Here is a 20042-nt window from a genome sequence, read left to right on the forward strand (position 1 = left end):
AGCAACCCCTAATGATGAGTCAGAAGTGACACGACTTAAATGAAAGCTTCCTCTACCTCTCTGTGTCAGAGACACGTGCAACTGAAATGAAACATGCACACGCATACATGTTGGTTGCACAGAAACAGATTGCAGCGGCCTGCATCCCCCTCTTCCTTTCCCTCCGTCTTTTCTCTACATGCCCACACACACTGAACAAAACCTCAGCGGGGAGACGCTGTGAGTGGGGGAGCTGGAGTTCCCAGGCCTGCCTGCCCACCACAAAGCAGGTCAGAGCTCTGCTTTTTAGCCCAATTACCTACTAACCCAATCCCGCCCCTGCCCCCTCCCCAGCCACCCACCCACAACTCCCAGTCCATGCAATCCCTTCTTAATTACAAGGAAGGAGCGAAACAGGATCCTGCACTGCACAATAGTGCCTTTCTGCATGACAGTCCCATCACAGCTAGAGGCTGGAGCCGTCAGCTTGCCTCGGCAGAGAAAAGAGGAAAGAATGTGCGACAATGAATGGGCAGAGAGCCAAAAGCGGAAAAACCGGTGCATTTAAGTTTTTTTGTTTTTTGTTTTTTTTTTTTACCAAATCCTGACTTGGCTGTTGACTGGTTTGCATGTTCACTTGCAAAATAATAAAAGCCCTACTGTGTGATCTTTAATGTTGGAAGGCGAGCTGTGAAAAAGATGTGAACAAAATAGGTGAGGACGGCCTAGATCGAGAGAAAAATCCAAGCACAGCCAGACTGCGTCAGAAAGAGATCAGACGTTCAAAGTCCAGCAGCTATAAGTGCACCACGTTGCTCCCCTACAATTAGCGTGCTCATAAATGCAGACCCAGCAGGCAGATTACAGAAGTCATGCCTGCAGAGGTTTCACCAGGCGACCGCTGTGCCCAGGCTGGACAAGCCAAGGTCCAACTACCAGCGTCTCTTCCTCTCTCCGGGACAAACTTAGAGGTCTGTGCTCTGAGCTAAGTCGAGTGGAAGAGGTGTGGGGGGGGAGCCAGCTGGAAACCCTTTTTTTGGTCAAACCGTGTGGAGAGCAGCGTCAGAGCAGAAACAGATGTAAACAAGCCTTTTGCACAGCCATGCTAGCTCTCTCTCAAGCAAGATCCTTTATTACTTCAAGAAAGGGTCAAGTTGTAAAGCGACCAAAAGATCACTGAAGTAGCAGAAGACTGTTCCAAAAGACTTGCAATTGTTTCAAATGTTGACATGCTGCAGGCGAAAAATTAAAAACGTATTTCATTTGAATTTCACATTTTCTTACAACGTACAATTCTTTTTTGCATATCGATATCTAAAAAGTGTCATGTGCATTTGTATTCGGCCCCGTCTGAGTCGGGGTTGCACTTTGCAGAACAACCTTCCGCTGCAATTAAAGCAACGAGTCTTTTGGATGTCTGTCTCCACCAGCTTTCAACAATCTGGAGAGTGGGTTCAGACTTTGACTGCACAAACTGAATTTACAGTGAGATTAAAATACACACATGTGGACTTTTACATGCGTGTCCTCTGAAAGAAGACGGACAACACTGGATTTTATTCATGGGTTTCAGTGTGATAGGAGCTGCATACAAATGCCCGCCTCACCTTTCTTTTTTATTTCTAAGGTTGTTTTCATACCGGACAATGCGGGAGACGTGGTTTGATTAGGGACTAAAATTGCAACATTTGTTACATTTTCAGCTGGTGTGGTTTGCTTTCACACTGCACTGTGTAAAATGATCCAAACCGTTTAAAAAAAATTGCTCCCCCTCCCCACCTGCGCTGCAGCAAGAACCACCGGAAGAAACTATACGAAAACATCCACAAAAGACATGAGCGCATGTTTCTTCTTCACAAATGCAGATGGAGTAGCAATTGTAGTATTTAACTTTTGGATTTGGATTGTCGAAAGGTTGTCAGTTTGATATTATGGCATGTGTCTGTGCTGAGAGCATTCAATTCTGTATATCTTCACGTTTGAGCCACCCAAAAAGGTAAAAAAAAAAAAAAAAAAAAAAAAAAGAGAAGATGATGGCTTGAACTATTGAGTACGTCTCCACATTTAACAACTCGACAACCTTGGGAGCTGCTCCGCTTTAAACTGCTTGCAGGATCTTGCAGACGGTCCCAGCCAGAGCAAACGCTGGGAAAAGTGGGCCGAGTATTTAGAAATGCCACCACAGTAATCCCGACAGGATGCTTTCAATGAGTGCTTCAACGGTTTGCTGCTTTCCACTGACATATAATTCCTCAGAGAGTGATAGCATATCCATCCAGGACGCAGATGGTTATAGAATCATTTCTATGGGATCGTTTGGGATGTTTTCCTCTGGCATCACCAGCCAGATGAAAGAGAAATGCAGCACACGTACGAGTCCGGACCGAAGTAAGCAAGTTCTTCCATTTTCCTTTATTTTAATCATCAGATTTTCAAACGCATACACACTACGCAGCCAGTCATAACTATTCTCTTTGGAGCACAGACACACACACAAGGAGACATAGGGAAACAGACACGTGTGCATAGGCACTCGCACACTGCTGAGCATGCAGCTGCGGTGATGTAAGTGATTAGGTGGTTCAGTGATATCATTCCCAGCAGACATTTTCAATCTCCGCCGCTGCCGTCTCTTCTGTCGCGGACCGAATTGGCGCATCCTGGGTTTTTCGGAAAACGAGAATGACTCCCGTCAAGGAGGAGCGTTGAGCGCGGATCTGGGTCAGTCGCTGCAGGTTTGTGTCAGCGTGGCAGATCCATGTGTGTGAGTGTGTGTGTGTGTGTGTGTGTACGTTATGGGTGACACAGACAAATGATCTGAGCAGATCCGAGTACGAGGGCTGTAGACGTTGCCCCTCTGTCCCTACATCATTGTGGTTCTTACCAGTTGACTGAGCTAGTCTTACATTTTGGTTTAAATTTGCTGCAAAGCTGTAGTGCGCGCTCACATGTACGGCGCAAAAAAGCTATTTCAAATCCCGCGTCATTGTTTCCCAACCTTTTGACCCCCAACATGTGCAAAACAGCTTTAAGTCAGCACAAGTGGAAAAAAAATGATTAAAATGAAAGTAAAACTGAACAAAGAGCACAATAAATGTCAGTCCCAGAGGTCAGCCTGCCTCATGGCACATCCTCCCTGCCTTTACCCTCTTATTGCTCTTGCCATTGCATCACCTCTCTTCTTTTCCCTCCTTGCACTCCTTTCCTCTCCTCCTGCAGCGCCTTTCCCACCCTCCTCTCTGCTCTCCGCTGCCTCTCCTCCTCCTCCAAGCCACCGCCAGGCGAGCAATCCTGCATCTCTCTCTACCCGACTAGTTCAGGTTAATGACAGACCTCAACAAAAAAAAACTGACCACACTCATTATCAGTCTCAGACTTAAACACAGGGTCCTGACATTCCTCTCCTCTGAGGTGTAAACATCTACCTCTGCAAGCTCTCCTGCCCCTCTGTGCTCCGGTCGTGGCTTTCTGTCTAACCATGCAGGGTATGGAGGCAGGACTAGTTTTTCTGCAGGAAAGAAATGGGGTAACAAATGTAAACAAATAATTTTTAAAACAGCAATAGGTTAATGGAGTATGGATGTGTTTTTTTTAAGTGCCCTGAATAGAGAGAAAAAAAAAGACTGCAAATGATTATTGTTAATATTTAAGTTAATAACATCACAAGAAGGTTTTTGAAACATTCCACTGCAGATGCAGAGAATCTACTAAAAGGATGCAAACGAAGAGGAAAACCAAGAAAAAATAAAAATAAATCAAATGAGCATCATTAAAATAACTTTAATCATTACAATGCTAAATACTCACTCATTTAAGAATTGAAATTTAGAATTGTACAGGTTTTAAATACACATCACATAAGATGCATCTAACTGGGAAATGTCTAGAGGCAGCAAGAGGTGTTTTAGTCCCGTCTGAAATAGATTATTGAAAGGAGTGATCAATCCCTGTCAATTCTGCAGGCCTTTATCTCACCTTCTAGTTATCAACATGTAAGAAATATGATCTCATTCAGAAAATCTACTGCCTCAAAAACATGTATGCATGATTCGCGCTTAATCTCCCGTTAAACCAACCGGCCCACTAAGTGGAGGTAATGCACCTTTACGCTGATTTAACCAAATGGCAACAAAAAGACGCAGTAGATGATGATGAGTACTTTTCTGGTGTGTTCTTCTTAAACTCGGAAGTCTGGCTTTCCCAGGTTTCCGAAGGGAAACACAAAAACGAACCCCCAAAGATCAGAGTCCTGACATGCCTCCCACACATATAGGATAGTGAAAGTTTCAATTATTAACTAATTCTTAGAAGTTCTGATGGAATGTACTGTATTAAACCAATGACATCCATAACACTGCGTACTTCTATTTGCAAACATGTATTTCTTCATGGTTTGAATAAATAGAATGGAGAGAACTAAATTTTTAGTCGCTTATATGTATTGTCAGTACCTAAACAACAAAAAAGTCATACTCGATTTCCAACTTTTACCTACAAATATAAATAAAACCACAATTTCCAACAGAAATCAATGCACCAAGACGCCTTGTGTGATGTCACACGGAATGTGCGTTTCTTTATGGGAGCTGGATTTTTTTGTTGATTAAATAATGACTTACTTTAAAACAAACAACCAAAAAAAAAACAACAGACAAATACATAACCTGACCATTACATGTAGTTCTATAAATGGAAAACTACATATAAAGCTTGCTTGATTAATTCTACAAGAGCGTTTTGCTTTAAACCCTGAAACTGTTTATATCACATCTTCTTTATCGGTCTGCAAATCTTCTAAAAAAAACCCCTAAACTTTAAGCCAATTCTGCTCCCTATTGAACTCCACAAACTAACTGAAGCTTTAATTATCTTTATAGCTACTCCGAAGGGCACAATGTGGTCAAATTCTCCACGAAAACGGCCACAAGCAACAGGTGTGCGCACTGCTAAAGCTCCATTATAGCAGCAACCATAAACTGTCGGTCAGCAAGAATGAAAAAAAAAAAAAAAAAAAAAGTTCAGCCAGACATCTCTTAAAATACACAGCTGTGCTGGCGTCTTTTGTCCAGAAGAGCCTCCCGAGGCTAAGTTAACAGTATCCTTCTGGCAGTCTGCTAACAGGAGCGAGGATAGTGACAGTCAGGGAGCTCACGCGACGTACTTTTGACAACAGAACCGCTCGCGGCGGTAACTTTACCTTGTGACTCCGTTGTCTGTCTCCTCTTCTCTCGGGTCTCTTCCTCGGGGACTCGTCGCAGTTCGGCTCATAACCTGCCCTCCGCTCTGCCTTCTTCCCCTCCTCTCCACTCATTCATCTCATTTATTCGAGTTTTCATATAAGCTCTGTGGCCGGGCAGTCCCGCCGCTGCTGCTGCTGCCCTTCGCTTGCTTTTGAACTCTCCGGTGAAACTCACTCATAGCTCCATTCAACAGACTCATCCCATTTTCCTTTAAAGGGCCGAAAGCAGGATCAAATTTCTCCAAGAGTCAGGCCCCCTCTTGTGTGCGCAGGAGCTGCTCAGGATATTGCATAGGATTTTAAAGAGTTTGTTGAGGTGAAGATTAGGTCTTTAAATACTGACCTCCTATCTGCATAACTACACTAAAGGTTTTTTTTTTTTTTTAAAGAAAATAAAGATAGGCTACTCAATAACTTCAAACATTGATTTTTATAACTGACTAACCTTGCAGACAGTAGCTGCGTTTCCTTTAACCATAGTTATGTAAATTGAAATTACCAAAATAAATTAGTTTAATGGAAACATGTCAATTTAAAAAAAAAAAAAAAAATGAAATAATACATTACGCAGAACTGGAACGGAGACACTATTTTTGCGTCACACGAGTCACGTGACCAACACCGGATGTTACTACCGGCGAAAACCAGGAAAAAGATGGCAGGAAGTAGTCTTTGTTGTGATTTGTTTTGTTTGTTTTTTCTTTCTTTTCGGACAATGTGCAGCGGACTCCACCCCAGTGCTCACAGCACAGCATAGTTCATAAAAACATTCAGTTGAATTTAATCGCCAATTACAACTTCCCCAAAATGCTGCATAAATAGCGGCTCCCAAACATAAGGGACCTGTCACTCCATCTGCTGATTAACACTCAAGTGCCAGGAATGAATTATGTATAAAATCAACTCTTTGCATCTGGGATAATTATTTTTAATCATTTGAACAAGCCTATTCACAGGTAATTTAAATTTTCTTTCTTATTTAATAGAAACACCACAATGGTGACATTGTATTTTTTTTTTCAACATTAGTAGTAGAACATAGACCAAAATTTGCTCAGATTTCTCATGGAAACGCAGCTAATGTCCACCGCAGTTCAACATTGGTCAGTGGTTTATTTGGTAGGGGTCATATGGGCATCGTTCTGTAAGGGGATGGCACAAACATGTAGGGTAGGACTTTGTTCCACTGGGGCAGAATGAAAAGATTGAAATAGCTGAAAGTGTCACCTTCAACTTCCAGAAGTAGTTCTTTCTCTTCACTTGAGGCTTCACTTTTTGTTTGTTTGTTTTGTATTTCAACTAGATTGCTCTAAGAGATTTTTCTTTTCTTCTCCTCCAGATGATTGTGAAACAGCCTGCACAAATATTTTTCCGCTAAGAGAAGTGTGAGTATTGCCTCGGGTTGAAAATTAAGAATTGCAAGGCCACCAACCAAGAACACCAAAAAGTACCAACTCCTTTAGTTTCAAGGCAGTCTAATTATAGATTGTGCTTGTTTGTTGCAAAGGTTTGCAGGACAGACTTTACTGGGATAATATGTTGTTAAACTCACATATGGAACTGTAATGAATCATTATCTGGGTAGTAAAGGAGTTGCGGGAGGAGTCTTTTTGGGCGGGCTAAGACTATTTACTTGAGATCCCAGCCTGCTCTGGTCCCCACAGTGGTGGCTCCCGCTTTGCTGAAACCTCTCAAGGATTCCTTAAAATGTTAGATACAGAGAGGAGTCATACTGTGCAATGGTGTGACACACCCTGCTGGCCCACTGACTGAAAAAGTTAATACTGCTCGATTTTTGCAGTTGCGTTCATTTAAAGTGGACAGAGATTTGAGTCGCACACTAAGAACAAAAACTACTTAAGAGATGAGGATTTTCTGGTCAGTCCCAGTTAGCACTACCCCCTTTGAATTTTTCACTTTCACAGCTGTGAACGTAGATTTTTGAATGCTTTTCAAACATATTTGCACACATGGATGTTTAATATGCATTTTAAGAGCAACGAACAAACAAAAAACAAATTCAGGTTTAAATATTTCCAATGGGGTCATAAAATTAACATCATATGCGGGCAGCAACCCTAATGATCCATAAACAAAAACTCAAATGAGTCCACAGATGAAGGCTTGATTGTAGAACTGGAAGGACAAAGCAAAAAAGTATTGAACACATCTACAGAAAACTAGAAACTAAAAAACACTCAAAAGCAATAACTTCCGATTTAAAGTTATTTATATTCATCAAAGAAGTTTACTTTCGATAGGATTTAAGTCAGATCTCTCAAAAATAGCTTTTCCCCTTTACACCTCTGATATTATGAAAATGTATCTTTGGTGAGTAAAGAACTATATCTCAACGAACATTTGTTAACTGATTAAAATTTGTATTAAAGAAATGCTAAAGTACATGATTTACCACTTGATACTGTTTTATTTTGTAATGAATTAATCTTAGTATAGTTTATCAAATAGTTTACATAACAGATTTGAATAGATTCCAGAGTTTTATTTAAAGAGCTTAAATGTGTGTGCACCCATAAATACAATTTCTGTTAGGCGTTCTCCAGAGTATTTGAGATTTTTCAGGATTTTTCTATTAGAATTGAGTAGATCACCTTAAAGGTCTATTTCACACTGAATCCAGATGCCAGAATTGTCCATCTTTGGCCTACTGAGAGTCTGCAGCATATTACTTACTCCGATTCCCTCTTATTCAAAAATTAAAATTGTTACACTGCAAGTATTTCAAACTAATATCACTCGCCGCCTTGCTTTGGCATACTGTTTGGTTTTGGTGCCTCAGTGGCCTTTCAGGGAGAATCTGTTTCATGCACAGTATTTAATTAGCATCTGGAAAGTTCTTTGTCCCCGTCTGAACTGATGTGGTTCCTGATGCCTCTTCAAAACTCTTAAAACGAAAGAAAAGAAAAAGAAAAGCAACTATTCCAGTGACTTCAGCGGGAGGGATTCTCTCCAGAGCAATGAGGCACTGATGATATGCAATGTGTGTGAAGCTCTGTAGTTTCTGATATGATTAACTGCACCTTCTTGGGGGAAACATTTTCAGCAGAAAGGAGGTTCCAGTAGGGAATTCAGCTTTTGTAGCTGGCTGGGCTGAAGTCTCTGCCTTGTGTTGCACAATAAGTCAGTGCCTCAGTGCTCTCAGTCAAAACAACTGCTGTCAGGGCCTACAAGGTTTACATGACTGCTTTCCCCCTCCCAGCACGGCGGCCGTGGGGCAGCACGGCGGGGCCGGTTGCATCAGGTGTTTGCAGACTAGTGTGTGTTCTTGCAGCTATTTAGCCTCCAGAGGTATGCGATGACCTGGGCTGCAGCCAGGTCACAGAGCAACACAGCTAACACGGTTATATTGCATCTGATTTTAGATTATAGGGAGCATGGATTTTAATAGCATAAAACACAAGGTTTAAAGGTGTTTTATGTGGACAAACACAAATTTCCTTTGTGAAATGGAGAACTGCAATCTCTCCTGTGCTTACCCCCCGGGTTTTCTGCCATATTTCGTACTGGAGACTAAATCTGGAAGACTTTTAGGTAAGATTTAGATCTATACACATGCTTCGGGTTATTATTTTTGTTAAAATTCCCAACTATTTTCTGTTTTACCAGCAGAGGCCACTAGATTTTTACTTAAAATCGCCTGCTATATCACAGGGGTTCGTGACACAATGTGCACTAACAAGGTTCCAATGGGAGAAGAGAAACAGGCCCACAGCATCACAGAGCAACCACTATACAAAAGTGTACAGAGGTGGTTTCACACACATTAATGCACACGGCTCCAGCTAAAGCCTGACTAGGTATTTCATTAATTTGCGATGGTTTTATTCCCAAACATCTGGCTGGAATTTTGTGTTTTCCAAGGCTTTTTTTAATGCTTCTTCACCACGGATGCTAACGAATGTGTCTTAACGTAAGTTTGTAGCTGTCAATAGAGTAGAGGTTGTTTTTTTTTGCTGCAATCAATTCATCTGATCTTATGGATACCCAAGATTTGATCTAATTTGTCCTCTGTTTTTTTTTTCTATTTTCCACAGCCATAGGCTGCTGAATAATAATCTAACAATAATCTTGAATCTAATCAACAAGATCGGATGAGCGAAACAGAGATTGGTAGTCGTATTGTAACACCAGACGTCTGATTTACCAGAGTTAGCTTGTCAGATAAATGCGACATACTTTCCATTTTAAAGAAAAAAAATAACTCGATGATCTTAAGAGTTGGCGGATTCTTTCAGTGACAGAACTGACACAAACACACGCAGCAGACTCTGTGCGATAAGGCAAAAGGCTGCAGTTTGGGCTTGCACACTCGCTCGTAAAACGTTCCTTGAATTTTTGTATAACTAAAGCTTCCTTATATTTTCAGTCAGTGTTCTCTGGTGTGTTTGCTTTCTGTGCGACTGTACATAAAAAGAAAAGCCCAAAATATTCTGCCCGGATGCTAACCATGGTGAGAAATATCTCAGCAGCTGTCGAGCCACTTGGCTTTCCTGCACGCCTTGAGCAGAGCGTTGCTCCGTTTTGCTTGCATGTTGTCCGGTTGCTCAGCCACTGGAGATTTTGTTATAGATTGACAAATAGGCCTCCTTTCCACCTCTGATGTCCTTTGAGCGTTTTACTGCCGCTTGGCCAGCCGCGCTGGAACCGTGGAGGGAGTGGAGCTTGATGGAAACTCCATATAAAAAAAAGAAAATAAACCCAGCTCACTACAGCAGCAACTTTGTTGAAGAGAAGACAGGATTCTGGATAAGAAATGTAAAGGATAACACATTGGAATCAGAAGGGGGCTTAGGGGTTGCTGGACATACATTCTAAGTTTTTATGGCGGAAAAAACTACTCACCATTTTATTTTTGTTCCCCCTATGTGATAACAAGACAGTTAACTCCTCTCCCCTTTGCCTCTTTCTTTTTCGCCTCCTTTTTGGGCTTGCTGAGCTTCCTCTTGCTCTGTGTGTGGTCTGCCTAAGAAGTGTCAGAGTGGCCTTACACTGACAAAGGCCAACGTTGCAGGTTAGGGTTATTTCTCTTTCGGACACAGCTGTGAAAGGAGAAAGCTGAGACACCAAGTTTCTTCCACTCCCCCCACAACTCTACTTTCTCAAAGTCAATCTTAGAGTTTGTTCTAATTTTATTAATTTAAAGAAATTAAAAGCATGAAACCCTAAGAGGAATTTCATTTAGGGAGGCGGCTGGTGCTTAACTCCACAGATTGGGTGAAAGAAGGGGTGCATCATGAGTAGGTCTATTTCCTTTTCCATTGTCAGTGTGTTTTTGAGTTGTTTTTTTTATTTTCTCTTTAGATTTTGAAATATATCCACATCTAATTCTGGGCAATTCTTATTGGTGTAAAACTACTATCTGTTACTACATCTTAACAGCATTGACGATTCTTGTGACAAATTCATCCAAGACTGAATTCCAGTGAGCTGTTCTGTCTCGGTGCATCTTTAGTATGCTGCATTTCATTTATTAAAAGTGAAATTGACGCATGTTTATCGATTTGATTCATTGCAGCTTTTTGATTAAAACTGCTTCAAAACTGTTTAAGATATTCCCATGTCTGCTACTGTGTCAAAAGAAAAGCTGTCAAATGTCAAATCTTATGGTGTTTTTTGTTCAACATTAAGTCCTGCCCTGACTTTGAAGAATCTCTGTTGCTTGATGCACATCATTCTGAATGGTGTGTGTATATTGGGATCGGTAGTGTGGGATTCACAATGTCCTGCTGTGTCGTGAACTGGTATGTTGCTTTTTCGTGCACATGTTCAGTATATAATGTTTGTGAAAACTGATGTGGTGAAACTTTTTGACATCTCCAAAAGAAAAATCTGGCTTAGCTTGGCTTAACTAGAGATTAAGTTGTGTTTGCTACAGTGTCAAGTTCACTGGAAGGACACGGAAAGAGTTATTCTCAGTTTGCGTCGTGTTTTTACAACACGACGTTTCAAAATACTATCGCCTAGACTTTTGAAACAAAAGGTAGGCAATAGTGTGGTGGAAGTAGCAAACAGAGAAGCAACCAAGACGTCCAGCGTATCGTTCGTAACTGGATGAGCCTCAGACATCCACAAATGAGACACAAAGGTATCTTTTCAGTCTACATGTAAAACAGGGGTGCCCAATGTCAGTCCTTTAGGGCCAGCATCCTGTGTGTTTTAGTTCTCTCCTTGGTTTCACACACCTGCATCAAATGATGGTTGATTAGAGGCCTAAGAAGAACATTGACATGCTGAAAAGATTGTTATTACCACCACGGAGAGAACTGAAACATGCAGGACGCAGCACGACTTTGAGCACCCTGATGTAAAATAATTGCGCTTGGCACGAAACTAAAGCTGCACAACACCCTGGACATATCATCCCCACCGTGAAACATCTTTTTCAGTAAGAACTGAGAGTATTGGATGATGGGTAGATCATCCAATACCTGTTACATATCATATTCATGTGGTAGAGTGGCCCAGTCAAAGTCCAAACCAAAATCTAAAAGAGAATCAAACTCACAGGCATCATCCATGCAGCCTGGTTAATTTAGTAAAGAATAGGCAACAAATCTAGTCTCTGGATTTTGAAAGATGTCAGAGAGATACATCAAATGACTCAGTTGTAACAGCAACTAAAGATGGTTTATTTTGGGTTTTTATTTGTAAAAGATAAACCATGTCTGAATTTTATGTCATGAACTCCTACTAAAATACTTTGGTCTTGAAAGATCATGAAATATGAAAAAGGTAAAGGGTTTCCAACATTGTGTCAGATGTGAGGTCTTGTTTTCAAAAGTGTGTTTTACCAATTAGAGGAATCAGCACCAACTAATAAAAGGACATGTTGTTGTAGAAAAAAGGTTGTGGTGGTCTTACATAGGTGTACTTTGATTCATTGTTTGCCCCGTCCTGATGTAATTTTCCAAGCAAATGAGCTCCTACTCTAAGTGTGCCTACTGTGATATAATACTGGGCATTTGTAGTAGGTACTTAAGCAGAAGTTTGGGTTGGCATTTCGTTTGCTGTCAACATCGTCACCATTTCGGGGCTATTGGAAAATACGCCTGATGAGTGAGTTGTAGTGCAGCGGTTCTGGTGACAGTGGCTTTGGAGGCAGACGGAGCGAGTGCGGTTAGGCACTGATCCTCAAATCACAGGTCCGCAAAGTGATGAGTGTTTAGCTAGTTCGAAATACTACTCATTTTAAAAAGCTACCGAAGAGACTGCATGCATGGTTCGGTACCTCGGGACATAATCAAGCCCTGTGTCCTCTGTACAATAAGTATATGTTTTTGCAGGCATAAAGTCCTGTCTGTTGCAAGATAAAAATCCTGTAAAGATTAGACCCAGAGCAGAAAATTATGCGTTGGGGCAGAGCATCTTCTTGTCATATGATCCAACCACAGTGTTTACAGTATAGTCTGCGGCGCAAATCAGATCCAGTCCACACACCACCGAGACCACAAGTGTTTGTTGAAGTTTTTATTAAATAGATTTTTCACTTTTAGATCAGTTTCTATCTTTTATTAGCTGAATGGCTTGTTCAGTCAAAACATGGCTATAAATTTGTCAAAGGGTAGAAAAGAAAAAGCAGTCTTTGCTGAGATTTGAAAGAGGTTTACAGCTATTGAACTTATTAATTCTTATGAGACGTTTTTTGCATTTCCCCTGGGATAAATTTAATGTATTATTACCAACCAAGGACCACAGGCCTGGACAAAAAATGCCCCAAGATAATAAGATAATATTCACCATGTTACAGTGGCGGTTCTGCAGAAAGGGAATGAATATGTTTTAAGAAAAAAACTCTATTAATCTTGAGTAGTACACTATTGGGACTTTTGTTTGGGATTGGAAGATTTTATTGGGAGTATTTTATTAAAAATCTCCTTTATTTATTTTCAGTATGAAGAAAGGTTAAACCCAAAAACAACAACAACAAAAAAAAACAAACAAACATGAAACCAGCAACTAACAGAGAAACTGCCAAGAAAATACAGGTCAGAGTTGGTACGATGATTAATGAATGGAGTTAAACACAGAGTCATCCCACAATGAAATGCTTTAGATCACATCATATTTATCTGCTTGAATGGCCCAGTCAAAGTTTTAATCTACACCTAATTGAGGATCTGTGACAAAACATAAGAATCAATGTTCAGGCGCTCCTTTTCAAACTTGAGCTGTCTTGCAAAAAAACTTGACACACCCCTCAAAGATTTGCAGTTGTGAAATCAATGGAACCTGGCACTGCAAATAATTGAACTAGTGGGACTGAAAACGGATTTAATTTGGGGTAAAAAACAACAGCTAACCTTTCCTTTCATTTTACAATTTTGCACTGCTTTATGTTTTTATTTATTTATTTATTTATTTTCTTAACAAAAAAATCTCCAAACATTTTTAAGTTCATGGTGAACTGACAAAATTCAACAAAGTAAGAGGTATGATTGAGTCTATTGGGTGAACATTGTTTTCTTGCTCTCGTTTACACTTAAGAAGTAGCGTGCCATCCATTTCTTTAGTCCTGAGGACTGCCAGATTTTACAAAGAAGTAGATCTGAGCGTCGTCTGAATAAAAGCAAATTCCTAATTGTTGATCTTGTTGTGCGTCGCGCATGGCGATTCTCACAGACAAAACAGTCAGCACCAAACACACAAACAAGATCTCCTCTGACACCGAACATTGTCTGTGCATGCAGGAAAATGCTAAACGAAGTGAAGAGACAAACAATGATGTTGGGAAAGACGGAGCTTTAGCGTACTTGCCAGATAGCTTAGATATTTGTTCAGAAAGTTGGACGAAAACAGCTGTCAAACAGGGTGGGGATGAAGGAAAAAGGAAGGAGTTTTGCAGGCAGAGGATGAGGCAATGTCACATGAATCTTTGCAGATGGAGAGCTGTAAAGGCTCAAAGACAATGGAGACTGTGAGAGGAGACCATGGAGCAAAACCCAGCAAAATAAAATGTAACTTTGCGGGATGAAACTTTTACTAATATGAGGAGCGTTTGGCTGCAGTCCGTGGCCAGAAAGAGAGTAGGGCCTCGTTTGACGCAGGAACAGAGTGTGTCTTTGCTAAGGTCAGGCCTAAATAAAACCCATCATTTACCCTGAGCTCTCCACATTTGTGAATTAAACTTAATACACCCGCACAACGTAAACCTGAGTTAATGTTGGGATCATTTAAGGGAAGAGGAATGTCTGCTAATCGAGTTCTGAATGGTTTTAAGTCAGCGTTTTCATTGTAAAAGTCACAATTGTTCAAAAAGAAATTGATAGAAAGATGGAAACTACTTTCTTATATTCCTGTTACCTAGATAATCAACAGCCACATGCTTCTACATTTTTAAAAGAGACCGCATGCTATTGTAATACAAGATCTATCTGTTTTAGCGCTTTGTACACAACTTTACCAGAGGTGCAGACAAGTATGGCTCGCACTGCACTCACACAAGCATAACCCAATCTCAGACAATGTTACACCTTAGATTTGAATCCTTTCCAAACTTATATGATCGACATCCACTTCTGTGGGCATCAGATCATCAATTAAGCACTCTGATGCTCCTGGGAAAGAACTTTCAAAAGAAAAATACAACGTGCCTATAAGTAGGAGTAGCTATCGGGCTTGATTACAATTGAGCTCAAACCATTTTTAACACACTTGAACAGAAATAATTGTTCACCCAACACGTTTTGCCTGGAAGAAGTTGGCCAAAGATTAAACTTTCTTAATGTTTTAAGGCAAGCCTTTAGGATAAGTTGTTATTTCAGTTTGAACAGTGTAATTCAAAACTACAGGCGTTACTAACTTGGTCCAAGTGGGGTTATCCTGTAGGCTAATTATGTCCAGTTCTGGCAAGTTTTAAAATTACTCTGCCCTATTTTTCAAATAGAAATCACAATTTATTTCAATTTTTAGCAAGATTTGATTTTAATTTTGGACACTCAGGCTACATAACCGCATAAAATTAAATGTGATGAGAAAAATAGTCTTGTGGTCAGGGCTGATTCAGCCTCCTGGCTAGATGTGCGTTTTCTTCTGCGAGGAAAAAATGTGGGAAACACTCTGGTGGTAGAGGAAAAATTAAAAGCTAATTTAGCCTTCATGTGCAGTTTCTACATCCTGGCTCAAGTATATTTTTTTTAACATGTCGGTCTCATTTATCAAAGCAAGAGGAATATCCATCTGGTAAAAAATGGTTGCTCAAAAACAAGGCACTTTGTTGGAGCTTACAGTAAGTAGATGCATAGCTAAATGTGACCAGAATCAGAAGATTTTCAGCTTGAGTGGCCATTACTGGTGACTGGGATGTCGACTGCCATTACATGGCGATGACAACACTCTTTGGAAAGAAGGAAAAATAATCAAAGTTTGCTAGCTGGAGAGTCAGTGAGCTGTTTTAAATTAATTCAGAGGAATAACAGATATGTGAGAAGCTACTTTGAAGAAAACTGTATGTTGTACATACATGTCTGAGGCCAGTTTGGCTGTGAAAGAGTGACCTCACCTGCTATATTTGGAAATGTTTGCAGTTGAAATAAAGGTAAGGCTTATTATTGTTGAGGAGACACACACAACGAATCCTGTTAGCAGTTAGAGACAACAATGCTAATCATGCTAACTGCTAAGACTTTAAAGGCAGTCAATAAAATATGAGACATCAGTGAGGAGAAAATTCAGGGCAAACAAACAGAGACGAGGGGAAGCGCAGGGAGGAAAAGCACGAGACGGCGAATAAATGGGAGGAAAAGGGGAGAAAATGTTTTAACTGAGAGGAAAAACAGGGGTGAGCGTTAGAGTGGGACGGGGTGATAGATTTAGCAGACCCATGCTTGAGAGGACTGCAGGTCAGACGGGAGACACAAGCTGCTTTCTGAGCCACAACTCAAACACTTTATGATTGCCTGTCTGTCTAATTTAGCAAAGTTCAGTGCTTCAGAGCAACAATAACTAAAACTGACTCACAATCAAAAAATGTGCAAGAAAGTAGGGTGGGAAGGGGGGTAAAAAAGTGTAAACATATGATAAAAACGTAAGTCAGGGGAAATGGAAAGAATGTACAATGGAGTTATGAGGATGCTCGTCGCTGTCCTCCCTTGACAGCGGAATTTCAAGGCAGATTTTGGCGGCATACTGGCCTCTGGTGGCTCAACAGTTGCACTGATCTAAAGTAGTATTAATTTTATACCACAAGAGGCCGCCAGAGATGCAACATTCCCGTGTCATGCTCTTCCTGATATGCAGGGGTTCGATACTGATTTAACTCAATATAATTCATATAAAGTGTCACTTTCCATAGACAGAGTTTTGATTTTATCATTATTAGATAAAAAAAAGGATATGCAAACATCTCATACTGCAAATACTGTAAATGTGGCCTCTGGGTTCCTATGTGTTGTACAGTTCTGAAGATAACATGTGATAAGGTGTTTGATGGACTCTAAGGTCCCCAAACATCTGTTATAAATATCCTTTTGTTTCTGCAAAGGAGTGGTAATATGGTAGGGACTTCTTTGCTGCATATGGTGCAGGATAGTTTTGTAACTACTTACGCAGATAAACATACAACAGCAATATGTGCAGCCTTACACATGACTTCTCTTTCTAATTAATTTTTTTCTTTTGTCAATTCATGCATCAGACATTACAACAAAATAACCTAAATAAATTCAAAGAGATGGTTTCAAATAATAATTTTATGTATTTAGGGAAAGGTGGAGTTGCAAGAGATTTTGTTCTCGTATTTTAGCTTGTATAAACTCCAGAATTAAACGAGTAATAAAACATTTTTTTACGAAAAATAATAACAACAAAAGAAAAAACATTTGTCCTTGCCATTATTCTGGCATTTAGTAAATGTAAATAATGTTATAATGTAATCCTAGCCAATATAAAACGAAGAAAAACTTAGTCTGATTTAATGTAAGGAAGACAATGAGGAAGATCAGGTTGTTTAATTATAGAATGCATGTAAATATCCGTTTTTAACTGTACTTGGTAAGTAGTTACCGGTTCTTGACAATCACTGCAGATGCGCTCTTTGAAGACCTGACGGTTCCTAGACTCAATATGTTTTACAGCTGTCAAACACAAAAGGGCTGTTGATGACCAAGTGTTCTACTAAAGAGTCTTTGATGGTCTGTCTGTACACACAGATAAAACAAAGCATAAATAACTCCAGATTCTGAAACAAACAGCTCCCCCCTGCCATTCCCAGAAAACGCTTGTGGTTTCTGTTTCTTTTTTTTTTTTTTATACAACTGCCACGACACTCCATTTAACAGATGCTGCAGTCACTAACACACTCTGCACTCTTGAGCGACGCAGTCAATTTGTCCTTTGTCCCGTTCTTGTCAGCTTTTGTCTTTAATCTATTCCCACAGCTCCCCCTTCGCTGCCCCCCCCCCCCAAACCCCACCCTCCAGCAAACGTTTCAGCCCGCACATCCCAGCTGAAGCAGGAAAGACATAGTTGTGTGTGATAATTGGAACGGACACGTTTCTGAAAGGCGGCTGTTCAGTAGCAACGCACACATGACAGAAAGCGTTTCTCTATGAGCACAGGAACAGGGGGCAGGAAGGTCACGGCCTCCGTATTGGCCTGATGGTGGGGGCGAGTGTAGAAAGGGACGAGACAATTGAGTACTCTCTCTCTCTACGCCTGGTCCCCTCACCCCTCCACCCCCCAGCTCCAGCAACGCCACATCCCATTGAATAACGGACACTTTGATCAAAGGGGAATTCCTGCTCTCCGTCTCCGACTGTTGCAATCTTGCAAGACTCAGTCAACTGGAGTGAAGGATGGAGGACACACTGGTTATTCAGGGCCAGCTATAGTGATCACGACACAATGGCACCTCATGCTGTTTCGGTTATGTGTGATTGTGCGTTACAGCATCCTCCATAGCCCCTTTGCTCCAACACTCTACGCTCTCGTGCGCCGACATACACAAACTCTACTCCGTGGTGAGACGTCTCACTCCAGGACCGTGACCCATGAGCAGGTGGTGTGAGGGCAACAAATGCTGACTTATTGGAATCTGCTCCAGGCCAGCTGTGGAGACGCTGGCCAACGACAAAACTAGGCTAAGAAAAAGGTCCGGTATGGAAATGGATGTGTGGGCTTATGTACATAGCGATGGGCCAAGGAAGTATATCTATGATTAAAAATTACGTCAGTCGTTACAGCACCGGTTTCCTTCCACTTCCCAAAGAAAAGGCATTTGTTTAGCTGGTGCTGCATGAACATGAGCATTGTCCAGTTTGCCCAGTGATTGATAGATGGGCTGTTAGTCATTCAGTTGCTTGTGGTTCTTGAATGAATGGCCCCCCCTCCGTCTGCAACCCATTAGCCATTTGAAAATGAAGAAAATCAGCTACATTCATTCTCAGGTGGAATAAAATGCAGTTCAGTCACGGTTAAATCAAGACAATCAGCAAACAAATGATTGAGGGAAAATGAATAAAAGCATGTGCCACTCCCTTTCTAATGCAGCCCTGGGAAACTGCCCATAGTTTTTGGCACTGCTGGTAAAGTTTGGGAGTAAACCTTAAATATCACTTTAGGTTTCAAGTATCCTGCATGAGTGAAGACAGGGATAAGCGAAATTATTATTGTGTCATTTCTGTGATATTTGCATAGCAATTCATTAGAGGTATGATATACAAAACTTGTGGAAATTCTGGTGGAAATTCGTGAAATGTCCAAAAAAATAATAATAATTTGTGACTTTCTGACTTACCTGGTGGTCAGATGGCTTATGCTGCAGTATAAAATGCATTTTAACGTAGTTTTCCTTTGACACGTCTTCCTAAGATGAAGTGCAGATACACAATATAGTGAGAGAGTGGTATCAAAATGATAAAATGCAATCTTTAACACATACAAAAATATCTACCCTACAGCTGTAGGCCGGGTCAGACGACCTGTTTGAGTAACTTATAGCAGGTAGTTGTCAAGCATGTCATCTGTCATATTAGGAATTTGATTATCACAAAATCAAGATTTTTCTTAGGAAAAAGCAAAGAGTTTTGTCCAATTCTGAAAACAATAATCCTATCTGTACAACAACTGCACAAAAAATTATAATTCAAGCTTAAAATGGCTTTGAAATGAGATGAGTCATTAAGATGCACTTAATAGACAAAAGATGCCCTCTTCACAACTCATGCTTTGCTGTAACAGATTCCTAAAACAATGGCTGGCTTTGAAATGTAGGAAAATATTTTTTTCCCCAAAAAAAAAAATAAATTCAAAATCTGTGTTATTTGTTCAGGTGTTTGGCTCCTGTTTACGTCGTCTGTTTGGATGGGGGTGTTAAAATAATAATTTTCTGCACCATTAGATGTTAAGCTCGGGCGATTTTGTTGTATATGAGGTCCCGGCCTTCGCACAGAGCGCACACTGTGTCTTCCTCCTTGCAAGTGCTGGAGTTTCCTCTCTCCACCTGATTCAGCATCCCACATCTGGCCCGCAATAGCATCCAAACGTACGTACCCAATCCCCTTGCAGCCAGCCGACGAGGAGGCTGAGGAAAACAGATCCCCATGACACACAGGCCAATGCAGCCAGACGCAGCAACGCCTCACATGCACATCAATGCAAAACATCCCGGCCCGAGCAGCACCTCAGACTCCCTCGCGCTCCACATCTGGGCCGCAGATGTGCCGTCAGCAGACGAAAAGAGGCTGCAGTACAGTTCCGCATGCGTGCTCGGATGCTTGTGTCTATGAGCAACTGCGAGTGTCCATGTTTACACAGAGAGCACATTGCACATTTGCGTTTTATGAAGTGACTGCGCACACGTGCTCCT

General features: G+C 40.9%; 1 protein-coding gene across 2 annotated transcripts in view; it reads right to left on the bottom strand.

Annotated features, from left to right (window-relative positions):
* The window catches only part of plekhh1 (pleckstrin homology domain containing, family H (with MyTH4 domain) member 1), a 35806-nt gene extending 30286 nt beyond the window's left edge, over window positions 1-5520 (bottom strand). Inside the window, exon 1 of one of the 2 annotated variants that reach the window (XM_044143779.1) lies at window positions 5177-5520. The gene's annotated coding sequence lies outside the window, so the exon portion shown is untranslated. The remainder of the gene's footprint in view (window positions 1-5176) is intronic. The other variant, XM_044143780.1, reaches the window with a different exon arrangement.
* Window positions 5521-20042: the final 14522 nt, after the last annotated feature.

The sequence above is a fragment of the Gambusia affinis genome, linkage group LG16, assembly GCF_019740435.1.
Source record: "Gambusia affinis linkage group LG16, SWU_Gaff_1.0, whole genome shotgun sequence".
Taxonomy (NCBI): Eukaryota; Metazoa; Chordata; class Actinopteri; order Cyprinodontiformes; family Poeciliidae; genus Gambusia; species Gambusia affinis.